Source organism: Somniosus microcephalus, chromosome 17 (assembly GCF_052327205.1).
Source record: "Somniosus microcephalus isolate GS21.2 chromosome 17, FLI_Smic_1.0, whole genome shotgun sequence".
NCBI lineage: Eukaryota > Metazoa > Chordata > Chondrichthyes > Squaliformes > Somniosidae > Somniosus > Somniosus microcephalus.
Window position 1 is genome coordinate 74,778,630 of NC_141003.1, and position 14,076 is coordinate 74,792,705.

Here is a 14,076-nt window from a genome sequence, read left to right on the forward strand (position 1 = left end):
GCATCTTAACTCGCACCAAGTCCCGTTCACCCATCACCTCTGTGCTCACTAACCTACATTGGCTCCCGGTCCAGCAATGCCTTGATTTTAAAAATCTCTTCCTCATTTTCAAATCCCTCCATGGCCTTGTCCCTCCCTATCTCTGTAACCTCCTCCAGCCCTACAAGTCCTTGAGATCTCTGCGCTCCTCCAATTCTGGCCTCTTGTGTATCCCCGATTTCCTTCACTCCACCATTGGTGGCCGTGCCTTCAGCCGCCGGGGCCCTTAGCTCTGGAATTCCCTCCCTAAACCTCTCCGCCTCTCTAGCTCGCTCTCCTCCTTTAAGATGCTCCTTAAAACCTACTTTATCACCTGTCCAAATATGTCCTTACATGGCTTGGTGTCAAACTTTGTTACACATCATCCTGACTTGGAATTATATCGGCCGTTTCTTCCTCATCGCTGGGTTAAACTCCGAAACTCCCTCCCTAACAGCACTGTGAGAGTACCTTCACTACATGGACTGCAGCGGTTCAAGAAGGCAGCTCACCACCACCTTCTCGAGGGCAACTAGGGATGGGCAGTAAATGTTGGCCTTGCTAGTGATGCCCACATCCCGTGACCGAATTTTAAAAATCCTGTGACGTTTTACTACATTAAAGGCGCTATATAAATGCATGTTGTTGTTGTTGTTGCAGGGAGGCAATTCTAGAGTGTGGGGGTCGAAGCAGTTGAAGCCTCGACCGTCAATGGTGGGGGCAAAGAGATGAGGGGATACACAAAGGGCCTGAGTCAGAGGAATGGAGGGTTCGGGGGTGGGGGGGCACGGGGAGGGCGTTCAAGAGTTCTAACTCTCGAACAAAGTGGCCTTTTCCTGATCCTAAAAACCATTGTGTTCTTTACTTCTGGAACTGGGATTGTAACCCATCATTTACTTTTTATTTCGATTCACTTTAAGCTGACTGTAGTGTATGTAACTGTTCTACCTTTAAGAGAACTATTGTATGTAACCGTCCACCTTTAAGAGAACTATTTTAGGTGTGGCACTACTTTATCTTGGCTGCTGTATACTGTAATACCGACGGTGACCACACCGGTATATAAGTGCTGTGTCAGGATTTATTGGGCAGATTCGCCCTGACCTTCGAATAGTAAAGTCCTGTTAAAGTTACTCTTGTAGTCTGTGTATTAATTCGCCATAATACCTACAGACTTTACAGTGGCGACGAGTTCGATCTTACCCTGTGGGAACAATACTTCCGAAGCAGTTAACGAGCGTCGAGAAGAGGCACCCGCCCTCGTCGTTCTGCAGAGAGAAAACTCGAGTCTGCAGAGCAAGGAAGAAGGAAGAATTCAGACACGAAGCCTTCCATCAGCAACAGGCACTGATTGTCCCTTCTGCCACGGTGGTGAGTGAGCCGATCAGCACGAGAAGCAAGTCGGCCACGGTGACTGTGAGTAAAGGGAAAATAAAAAAAATAAACGGAGGATAAGGGCGGTGAACTCGACCACGGTCGGGGGGGAAAGGAGCCGGATAGAAGTCGGGCCCAGAGGCGCTGAGACTGGGGCAGCGTGGAGCACGGAAGCCGCGGTACAAGCGGGCTGGGAGACGCAACGGCGTCGTGAGACAGCTAGACCGCGACCGGCGAAAAAGGCCGGGCAGCTACCGAGGCCACGAGGCGCTGCGACCGGGATCGTAAGGCGCGGGAAGATATAAAAATAAATAAATCGCGGAGAACTCAGCCGCAGCCGGGGAGGAAAGCACCGGGCTGCGAGAGGGCTGGGAGGCGCGATTGGGAGCCGCTGAGGGAGAGACGGAGCCCGAGCGAGCGGGAGAGACAGAGCCCGAGCGAGGGAGACTGAGCGAGATCCAGCCCAGCGGCTGAAACTGTTCGCCGTCAACGGGTTGTACCCAGCGCCGGTTGCCCTGCCGAGAAAAGGGAACAAGGAACGCACTGAAGCCGACGCGCAGGCTGCGAACCCCGAAAGCCAGCGGTCGTCGCCGAGGGAAAAGCTTACCCCTCCCGCCAGGGGAAGAAACGCGGGAAGCCGCCAGTAGGCGGGGAAGAAGACAAGCGCGGGAAACCGCCATTTTGAAAAAAAAAGTTAAAGAAATATTTCGTTGTTGTTTCTCAGGAAGAGTGTGAAGATGCCTAAGCGTAGTAACATCAACGGTTTCGATTCCGATGTGGAAGATTGGGCCACGTATGCAGAACGCATCGAGATATATTGTAAGGTCAATAAGATAGCAAATTATGACAAAGCTCTAACCTTACTAAACTCAATGGGTGCGAAGACATACGGGTTATTGAAGCATCTTCTATCACCAGCTAAACCGGCGGATCAGTCTTTCGCTAATATTGTTGCTGTCCTGAAGGATCATTTTAACCCCGCACCGCTGATGTTAGCGGAACGATCAAAATTTTACGTGAGAACGCAACGAAAAGAGGAAAGCAACGCGGAGTACCTGGTTCAACTGCGTAGGCTAGCAAAATACTGTCAGTTTGGGGTAAATCTGACAGAGGCACTGAGAGACAAGTTCGTGTGCGGGATATCGAAGGAAGGAACACAAAAACGACTGCTCGAAGAGAACGATCTTACACTTGATAAGGCTGTCCTTATTGCAGCATCGCACGAAGCCACAGCGAGAGGCACGGCGGAAATGCAGCGGAAGACAGCGGTACTCAGTGTGGATCAAATGACTTCGGGTACAACGAAATGTTATCGTTGTGGGAAGACAACACACGACCAGAACCAATGCTGGTTTAAAAACCAGGAATGTAGAAAATGTGGCAAGCTTGGTCACATAGCTAAGGTATGCCGGTCAGGAAAGAAGACCAGCAATAATAAGTCACCGCAGAAGAAGTACAGAAAGGTACATAAGGTGACTGGGAAGAGTCCAGATGAACAGAATTCGGACTCAGACTCCGACAGCAAGGAACTGGGTAGTCTGAGGATTCACAATGTGAGTAAAGAAGCTGACCGACAAACTATCTGGGTCACACTACAGATTGCAAAAGTCCAAGTGAAGATGGAAGTGGACACCGGATCGGCGTTGACGGTCATGAATAAGCAAGATTACAAAAAGTTATTCAAACATATTCCCCTACGGGATACGGAGATAGTATTGCAGACATACACGGGGCACAAAGTATACCCCATTGGAAAGATAAAAGTCAAGGTGAGATACAAGGACAAAGATCACCAAGGGATGGACATGTATGTGCTGCCCAAGGGAGGTCCACCACTTCTGGGACGGGAGTGGATCAGGAAAATAAAGATAGACTGGCATTCACTAAACACAATGACGGTAGATTCCGGAAAGGAAGATGTCAAACCTGAACGGTTGTCCAGAATATTGGACGAAGCTAAAGAGGTATTCCAGCAAGGACTGGGAACACTGAGAGGAATTAAAGCAAAAATCAAGATTGCAGAACATGCAAGCCCAAAATTTTTCAAAGCCAGATCGGTACCTTACGCGATACAACCTGCTGTGGAGGCAGAACTGGAAGAGCTTGAACGTTCAGGGGTACTGTCTAAGGTGGACTGGAGTGAGTGGGCCACGCCCATTGTTCCCGTCATGAAGTCTTCATCAAGTAACAAGCCAGGGGGACCGGGAAAGGTCCGCATCTGCGGAGACTTCAAGATCACAGTTAATCCGGTGCTTCACACGGTACAATACCCGCTCCCGCGGATTGAGGATATCTTTGCTTCATTGTCTGGCGGGAAACACTTCACCAAGATAGACCTGGCACAAGCATACTTACAAATGGAAGTCGAGGAAGAGTCGCGCCAGTATCTCACAATCAACACGCACAGAGGCTTGTATCATTATAATAGACTGGTTTTTGGAGTAGCTTCGGCTCCAGCAATTTGGCAGAGGGCCATGGAGCAGGTCTTACAGGGTATTCCAAGCACGCAGTGTTACTTGGACGATATCCTGATTACGGGAGAAGACGAGGAGGAACACCTCACAAATTTGAAACTGGTGCTCACCAGGTTGAAGGAATATGGCCTTCGAGTTAATCGCCAGAAATGTGAGTTCTTCCAGAAACGGATCTCGTACTGCGGTCATGTCATTGACCAAGAGGGGCTGCACAAGTCACCTGACAAGATAGAAGCTGTCGTGAAGGCCCCCGCTCCGGAAAATGTATCACAGTTGAGATCGTTTCTGGGGTTGATTAATTATTACCACAAGTTTCTGCCAAATCTATCCACGGTGCTGCATCCGCTGAATGCTCTGTTGCGGAAAGAAGTACCATGGAAGTGGAGCGAGGACTGTAAGAAGGCCTTTCGCAGAAGCAAGGCGTTGATTACCTCTGAGGAAGTGTTGGCTCATTTCAACCCAACGTTACCTCTTCGTCTAGCTTGTGATGCTTCCCCTTATGGAATTGGAGCAGTACTTTCACACAAGTTACCAAATGGCTCGGAAAGGCCAGTCGCATTTGCGTCCCGATCATTGACCTCCGCTGAGCGAAATTATGCTCAGATAGATAGGGAGGCCCTCAGCCTTGTGTGGGGAGTAAAGAAATTCAATCATTACCTGCAGGGCAAGAAGTTCACATTACTGACAGACCACCAGCCGTTGGTGTCCATATTCAACCCTAACAAGGCCGTTTCCACTATGACAGCGCAAAGGCTACAGAGGTGGTCCGTGTTACTTGGGGCACACCAATATGACATCGAATACAAAAGGTCCAAACAGCATGGAAATGCTGATGGGTTATCGCACCTACCGTTGCCAGTAGTAGAAGAGGCGGCTACAGTGGACCCGGTAGAGATGTTCCACTCATCCATAGTGGAATGTCTACCAGTAACAAATTCGATGATCGAAAATGAAACAAGGAATGACCCGACTCTCTCACGAGTCTACGATTTAACAGTGGAGGGATGGCCAGCACATGGCGAACCAACGCTGCCCGCATTTTCGCAAAGAAAAGAACAGCTGTCAGTGTGCCGAGGAACCTTGATGTGTGGATCTAGAGTGGTGATTCCACCCAAACTTCAGCATAAGGTGCTAAAGGAGCTTCACGAGGGGCATCTGGGTGGAGTGAAAATGAAGAACCTAGCAAGAGCGTTTGTGTGGTGGCCAGGTATTGATGGAGACATCGAAGAAATAACCAAGAGCTGTCTAGGATGCCAGAAGGTCCAAAACGCGCCACCACAAGCTCCTCTGCATCCATGGGAGTGGCCCTCATCTCCTTGGCAAAGGGTACACGTCGACTTTGCTGGTCCATTTATGGACTCAATGTTTCTAATCGCGGTGGATGCACACTCCAAGTGGCCGGAGGTAATAAAGATGTCCTCCACCACCACGGAAAAAACCATCACAGTATTAAGGACCATATTTGCCAGGAATGGGCTGCCGGAACAGATCTGTTCTGATAATGGACCGCAATTTGTGTCCGAAGAATTCAGGAAGTTCTTAAAAAGGAATGGGGTCAAGCACTACACGTCAGCCCCATACCATCCCGCCACCAATGGATTAGCTGAAAGGTTTGTCCAGACCTTCAAGAAGGCCATAAAGGCCATGGGTAATGAAGGCATCAACCTACAACATAAGGTAGATAACTTCTTGTTGGCGTACAGGAATGCAACACATGCGGTCACAAACCAAACTCCCGCCATGATGTTTTTCAATAGAAGACTAAGATGCCGGCTGGATTTGATTAAGCCAAACGTCAGAAGGGACGTAGAGAACCGGCAATTTCAGGGCATGAATGAAAGGCCAACTAGATCCTTTCAGATAGGTCAACAAGTTTTGGCCCGGGACTACCGTACCGAGAAATGGCAGCCTGGAACTATTGGGAAAAGGCTAGGGCCGCTGATGTATACCGTGGACATTGGTGACAGCATCATAAGGCGACATGTTGACCAGATCATAGGGTCATCCACAAAGGACCAACCTACTCCACAACCTTACACGGCTAATGTTGAAGCAGAGATACCCAGAGCACCTACCTCCGATCTGGTAATACTGGAATCAGATGAACCTGACACTGTCCTTCAAGCCGAATCGACCTTGCCAGAAGAACCTACTACCCCGCCGAAAACTACTACACCACCGAGGCGTTATCCAGACAGAGTCAGGAAGCCTCCAGAGAGACTGAATCTGTGAACTGTTTTGCATAAGTTGTATATATGTTATGATGTTATGTTAATGGGGAATAAGTATGTTGTAAGCTAAAAAGGGAGGATTGTAGTGTATGTAACTGTTCTACCTTTAAGAGAACTATTGTATGTAACCGTCCACCTTTAAGAGAACTATTTTAGGTGTGGCACTACTTTATCTTGGCTGCTGTATACTGTAATACCGACGGTGACCACACCGGTATATAAGTGCTGTGTCAGGATTTATTGGGCAGATTCGCCCTGACCTTCGAATAGTAAAGTCCTGTTAAAGTTACTCTTGTAGTCTGTGTATTAATTCGCCATAATACCTACAGACTTTACACTGACCAATAAAGAGTTTCCCTATCCTAGAATCTAGCAAGGCGCCTTAGCAAGTGAAGCACTTCAGCATAATTGCGAGACTAATTAATGTAAAATTACTCTGAGAGATGGAAGGCAATCTGTGCTGCATAACCATTCAGTCCCCCTGTGACATATTTGACGATCTATTTTGCCAATTAAGCAGCAAATTAGCTTAAAGTTTGAATCGGCCATGTTAAAATACAAAACACACCAGAAGATGTGCATATCAATAATGCCCCCGTGAACAGCAACGCTCCTGAATAATTTCCGTGTCAGGCAAACTTGTAATTTGGAACTAATCGATTGATAAACGTTTTGCCATCACTTGAGACAGGAGCTTTTTACTTTCAGAATTGCACTGGGTCCCGCTTGAAATATTAATGAGTTTAATTATAGACTTTACACTGGAGATGAAATGGGAGTTTGAGTTGTATTAGTTGCTGCTTAAAAGGAGCTAATGGCCCTGAGATGATGGCATTAATCACTCGGGAGGGGGTGGGGTGGAGGGTAACTTTGGGGATTTTGTGCTAAAGTGGACTTCACATCTTATCCGATGTCAGGAAATGAATTATGAATGGGAGCTTCACCCTGTGAAACTTTAGTTGTCCCGTTGAGCTGCAAAGTTTCAGCGCTGGGTTCATTTTACTTCAGTCATGACTTTTTAAACATTTTACGTTTAGCAACAGGCCCAACTCTTCTCTGTTTACACTTGGATTTTTTTTAAATATTAATTCACGGGATGTGGGTGTCGCTGGCAAGGCCGTTGTTGCCCATCCCTAATGGCCCTTGAGAGGGTGCTGGTGAGCCGCCTTCTTGAACCGCTGCAGTCCGTGAGGTGAAGATTTTCCTTGCGGTTTGTTACAACTGAGTGGCCATTTCAGAGGGGCAGTTAAGAGTCAACCACATTGCTGTGGGTCTGGAGTCACATATAGGCCAGACCGGGTAAGGGCGGCAGATTTCCTTCCCTAAAGGACATTAGTGAACCAGATGGGTTTTTACCACAATCCGATAGTTTCATGGTCACCATTACTGATACTAGCTTTTTAATTACAGATTTATTTAATTAACTGAATTTAAATTCCACAGCTGCCGTGGTGGGTTTTGATAGCTTGAAGATTTGCTGTGGTTAACGTGAGGAAGGAATTCCAATCCCAAATTAGTTGGGATTAGTTCAGTTTGGATTAATGAGGTTGGGTTGGAGGGTCTCTTTATCAAAGGCATCCATCAACAGGGGGACAAAATGTCCATTTATATATCCATGTCACTGTTTAGCATCCCCCTGGTGTAAGGTGTTCAGTCACAATAGCTATTCACAAGCAACATTACAACAGTGACTACACTTCAATTGGCTGCAAAGCACTTTGGGATGTCCTGAGGTCATGAAAGGCGCTGGAGAAATGCAAGTTTTTTTCATTTACAGGAAACTTTCGTTTAACCGGAGGTTAAATGTCCGGAAAGCTCTATCTACCGGCAAAGTTCAGGAGCTGTTTCCTATAAGTTTTTTTACTTCTCGTTGCTTTTTTTTTCCAGTCAGGCTCTGCAAGGTCTAGCTGAAGCTGTTGCTTAGCTACAGAGACGCTTTTAAGCTGCGGCCGACTGTTTTGAAGCTGCTGCTAAGCAACAGGGTTTGTTGATTCACATGGAGCTCAAAAGCTCCGTATGTTTTAACATTAGCGCTGGTTTCTACAGCAGTTTTGATGGTACGGCACCAGCTCGGTCCCGTCAGTGCCGGATACCAGAAAGTTTCCTGTACAAGGTTTTGCTTAAAATGATTTCCTGCCTTACCCCCATTTCCCCCCCACACCACACTCCCCCCCCCCCACCCACACACCCTGCCACCAACCATTGCCTTGCTCCCAATGCCAGGCCCAACATAGGCTGGGAGTTCACCCATATTATGTAAATGAAATGTACCATGTAAAATCAGGCAGGATCTGCACATTGCAGACGGGTCGTTCATAAGAATACACTGACCGACTAACACCCCAGAGGGAATTTTCACTATTGACTACAGTGAGCGAGACTGACGTGACTATCCAATTGCAAATGTTGGCGGGAGTATGCTTCTAGCACTGTGGGGGTACCTTCACCACACGGACGGCAGCGGTTCAAGAAGGCGGCTCACCACCACCTTCTGAAGGGCAACTAGGGATGGGCAATAAATGCTGGCATTGCCAGCGATGCTCACATCCCATGAATGAATTTTTTTTAAACCCTGATGCTCTAGCAGGGAGTTATGTGGGCAGGTGTCATTTCTTTGATAGTCGACACAGGAGGAGAACGCATGGCTAATAATAGTAGCAGTTAAATAAAGAACTCGCATTTTTATAGCGTCTTTCACAAACTCAGGACGTCCCAAAGCGCTTTACAGCCAATGAAGTACTGTTGAAGTGTAGTCACTGTTGTAATGTAGGAAACGCGGCAGCCAATTCGCGCACAGCAAGCTCCCACAAACAGCAATGTGATAATGACCAGATCATCCGCTTTAGTAATATTGGTTGGGCGAGACTACCCTGCTCTTCGTCAAAATAGTGCCAAGGGATCTTTTACGTCCACCTGAGAGAGCAGGCGGTTTAACGTCTCATCTGAAAGACGGCATCTCTGACAGTGCAGCTCTCCCTCAGTACTGCAACAGAGTGTCGGCCTAGATCTAAGAAATTAATTTGGAGGGAGTAGGGTTAAACAATTTGTCTTCGCCAACACTGTAAAATATCCCTCAACAAATGGGGTTCAACGCAAGAAAAATTGTAAATTCCCTTCCCGTTTAAAATAACAAATCCATTCACCGGCAGGTTCGGAACTTCGCAAGGTACAAAGTGCAGCATTGCCATCTGCTGTCAGAGATACGGAACTGCAGGGGGAAAAAAATCACACGGGTGTTAGATCCGGGTATCTTAATGTTGTGTCCTTCAATAATCAGACAACAGACTGCAGGGAACGATCAACAGGTGTTTACTGAATGAGGGTTCAAACTGCAACCGACTGTACAGATCACTACTCAGGTTTATATACAGGTGTGGTCACTGCCGGTACTACAGGATACAGGAGCTGTAAAAAGTAGTTCTCCCCCTTAAAGGTACAAACATTACAATTCCTCCCCTTTTAGATTAACAGTACCATAACACTCATTTAACAATTAAATATCAAACTAATTACAATTAACACTTTTAACATGCAACATTAACTGAAAATAGTCTATTTATAAATTCAGTCTTTGGGGAGGCTTCCTGATTTTTTCTGGATAACGCCTTTCCCGAGTGTCTCGCTCTTGGTGCGGAGGCGATTCTAACACCCTGTCGTCAGTTGATTCATCAGCTTCCAATGCTATTGTTTCTGAGGTAGATGCGACCTGTACGTCGGGTTCCTCACCAGGTACGTATGGCCGAGATATGGGGTTGACTCGTTCCTGTGACTCTAGGATCTGGTCAGCATGGCGTCTCACAATGTTCTCCCCAACATCCACTGTGTACATTAGTGGCCCCTGCCGTGTGCATATCATTCCTGGTTGCCATTTCTCTGTTCGGTAGTTGCGGGCCAAGACTGGTTGCCCTACATTGAAGCTCCTTGTCGGCTTCTCATTGATGTGCTGGAATTGCTTATTCTCAACATCTCTTCGTACATTTGGTCTGCGGGAAGGAAGGAAAGCGCGGGAGACGCCATTTTGTGCCAGCGGAGAAGAAGGGGAAGCGCGGGAGGCGCCATTGGTGATAGTTAACGCACAACCAAGGATGCCGAAGAGTGGCAGTATCTCTACGTTCGACAATGAAGTCGAAGATTGGGCGACATATGTGGAACGTATTGAGGTGTACTGCAGGGCGAATGAAGTGCCAGATGCTAATAAAGCACTGGTTCTGTTAAATTCCATGTGTGCAAAAACTTATGGGTTACTGCAAAATCTAATAACCCCAGAGAAGCCGGTAAACAAGAATTTTGAAAGCATAGTAGAAATCCTACAGGACCACTTAAACCCCACACGGCTGCTGATAGCAGAACGATTTAAGTTCCATAAAAGGAACCAACACAAAGACGAAAGCAATGCTGAGTACCTAACGGAACTGCGCAAGCTATCGAAATACTGCCAGTTTGGAGCGGGACTAGCAGACACGTTAAGGGACAAGTTTGTGTGTGGGCTACAAGGTGAAGGAACCCAGAAACGGCTTCTATCAGAAAAGGACCTTACGCTGGACAAAGCTTTCAGTATGGTAGTATCACACGAAGCAGCCGCAAGGGGTGCTGCAGAGATACAACGGAGACCGCAAGAATATGGCACCAATGAAATGACCTATGGAACAGGGAAGTGCTATCGCTGTGGCAGAACAACACATGACCAGAAAGATTGTTGGTTCAAGGACCAAGTGTGCAGACAGTGTGGGAAAGCAGGACACATAGCAAGAGTCTGCAGGTCTGGGAAGAAAACCAACAGTAAGAAATCTCCACAGGAGAAGTACAAAAAGGTACACCAGGTGAGGGACAGTGGTTCAGACGAACAGAAAAGTGACACAGACTCCGGAAGCAAGGAGCTGGGTTGTCTGAAACTACATAATGTAACCGAAATGGAGGATCACCAGACTATCTGGGTTACACTCAAGATAGACGGAGTCCAAGTGGAAATGGAATTGGACACAGGGTCAGCTCTAACAGTCATAAATCAAAGAGACTACAAGCGGCTATTTTCACACATACCCTTGAAAGCTACAGAGATTGTCTTGAAGACGTATACGGGGCAAAAAGTCTACCCCAAAGGAAAAATAAGGGTGAAAGTGACATATAAAGGTCAGGAAATACCTAAAATGGATATATATGTATTGCCAAATGGAGGACCACCACGGCTAGGATGTGAATGGATCTGGAAGATACATTTAGATTGGCATTCCATACAGGCACTGAAGGTGGAGGCCAAAAAGGATGACAAAGTCACACCTGGACGACTGTCAAAAATGCTAACTGACGCAAAAGAAGTGTTCCAGGAGGGACTAGGAACACTAAAAGGAATAACAGCAACAATTCAAATAGAGGATAATGCAAGCCCAAAGTTTCTGAAGGCCAGACCAGTGCCTTATGCGATCAGACCAGCAGTTGAAGCAGAGCTGGAAGGGTTGGAACGTTCAGGAGTACTGTCCAAAGTGGACTGGAGCGAGTGGGCTACACCCATCGTTCCTGTAATGAAGAGGTCGTTGAGTAATACGCCTGGGGAACCAAAGAAGGTCCGCATCTGTGGGGATTTTAAGGTGACAGTGAACCCAGTCCTTCACACGGTGCAATATCCGCTTCCACGAATTGAGGATATTTTCGCCTCGCTATCTGGTGGTAAACGCTTCACCAAAATTGATCTAGCCCAGGCGTACTTGCAAATGGAGGTAGAAGAAGCTTCGAAACATTACCTTACGATCAACACCCATAAAGGTCTCTATCAATACAACCGGCTGGTGTTTGGAGTAGCCTCGGCTCCGGCTATCTGGCAAAGGGCGATGGATCAGGTCCTGCAAGGGATTCCAGGGACCCAGTGTTATTTGGACGACATCTTGGTCACGGGCAAAAATGACGGTGATCATCTCGCTAACTTGGAGAAGGTGCTTGCCAGATTAAAGGAATATGGGCTGCGAGCTAATCGCCACAAGTGTGAGTTTTTCCAGAAACAGATCTCGTATTGCGGCCACGTCATCGATGAAGAGGGGTTACATAAGTCCCCTGACAAGATAAAGGCAGTAGTCAAGGCTCCAGCACCGGAAAATGTGTCACAACTGAGGTCGTTCCTCGGGCTGGTAAACTATTACCACAAGTTCTTACCAAATTTGTCTATGGTATTACACCCGCTGAACACCCTACTGCAAACAGGGGCACCATGGAAGTGGGATGACGAACGTAGACGAGCTTTCCAGAAGTGTAAAGAATTGATCACATCAAAAGAGGTGTTGGCCCATTTCAACCCAGCACTACCAATTCGGTTGGCATGTGATGCATCACCCTACGGCATTGGAGCGGTGCTGTCGCACAAATTCCCGGACGGTTTGGAGAGGCCAGTAGCCTTTGCGTCTCGGTCACTAACCTCAGCCGAGCGCAACTACGCTCAGATTGACAGGGAGGCCCTCAGCCTAGTATGGGGAGTAAAAAAATTCAACCACTATCTGCATGGACAGAAGTTCACCTTGCTGACTGACCACCAACCACTTGTCTCCATCTTTAATCCTAAGAAGGGCGTGCCAGTAATGACTGCACAGCGGTTACAAAGATGGTCCCTGTTTCTAGGGGCGAATCAATATGAAATAGAATATAAAGGCACGAGACAGCATGGGAACGCTGATGGGCTATCGCGCCTGCCACTGCCTACTGTGGAGGAAGCACCAGCAGTGGACCCTATCGAGATATTTTATTCGTCGATAATTGAACAATTGCCAGTAACAAACGCGGATATAGAGAAGGAGACCCGCAATGATCCGACACTGTCACGGGTATATGAATTGACGGTGAGGGGATGGCCAACACATGGCGACTCATTGTTGCCAGCATTCTCATCCAGAAGAGAACAGCTGTCAGTATGCCAGGGGACAGTGATGTGTGGATCCAGAGTGGTGATTCCACCCAAGTTAAGGGAGAGAGTGCTAAATGAGCTACATGAAGGTCATCTGGGGGGAGTGAAAATGAAAAGCCTAGCTAGGGCTTATGTGTGGTGGCCGGGAATCGAACAACAAATCGAAGACCTAACTAAGAGCTGCTTAGGATGCCAGAAGGTCCAAAATGCACCACCACATGCCCCTCTACACCCATGGGAGTGGCCCTCCTCTCCATGGCAACAGGTGCACATTGATTTCGCTGGTCCATTCATGGACTCAATGTTCTTAATAGCAGTGGATGCTCATTCAAAGTGGCCTGAGGTGATAAAGATGTCTTCAACCACTACAGAGAAAACGATTGCAGTCCTACGGACCATATTTGCCAGAAACGGGTTGCCAGAGCAGATCTGCTCTGATAATGGACCACAGTTTGTGTCCGATGAGTTCCAAAAATTCATGAAAAGGAATGGGGTAAGGCATTACACATCCGCCCCGTATCATCCAGCCACAAATGGATTGGCTGAGAGGTTCATACAAACCTTTAAAAAGGCGATAAGTGCCATGTGCGATGATGAAATTCCACTACAGCATAAGGTGGACAATTTCCTGTTAGCCGACAGAAATGCAACACATGCAGTTACCAACCAGACCCCGGCCATGATGTTCTTTAACCGAAGGTTGAGATCTCGTCTGGACTTGCTCAGACCAAATGTGCGAAGAAATGTTGAGGAAAAACAATTCCAGCACATCAACGAGAAGCCGACAAGGAGCTTCAATGTAGGGCAACCAGTCTTGGCCCGTGACTACCGAACAGAGAAATGGCAACCCGGAACGATATGTACAAGGCAGGGGCCATTAATGTACACAGTGGATGCCGGGGAGAACATTGTGAGACGCCACGTCAATCAGATCTTAGCATCACAGGAATGCGTCAACCCCATGTCTCGAGTACCTGGGGATGAACCCGACATACCGGTAGTATCTACTTCAGACCCAGTAGCAGTGGAACCCGATGAACTGCCCGATGAAAGGGGGTCAGAATCGCCTCTGCACCAAGAACAAGAACCTCCG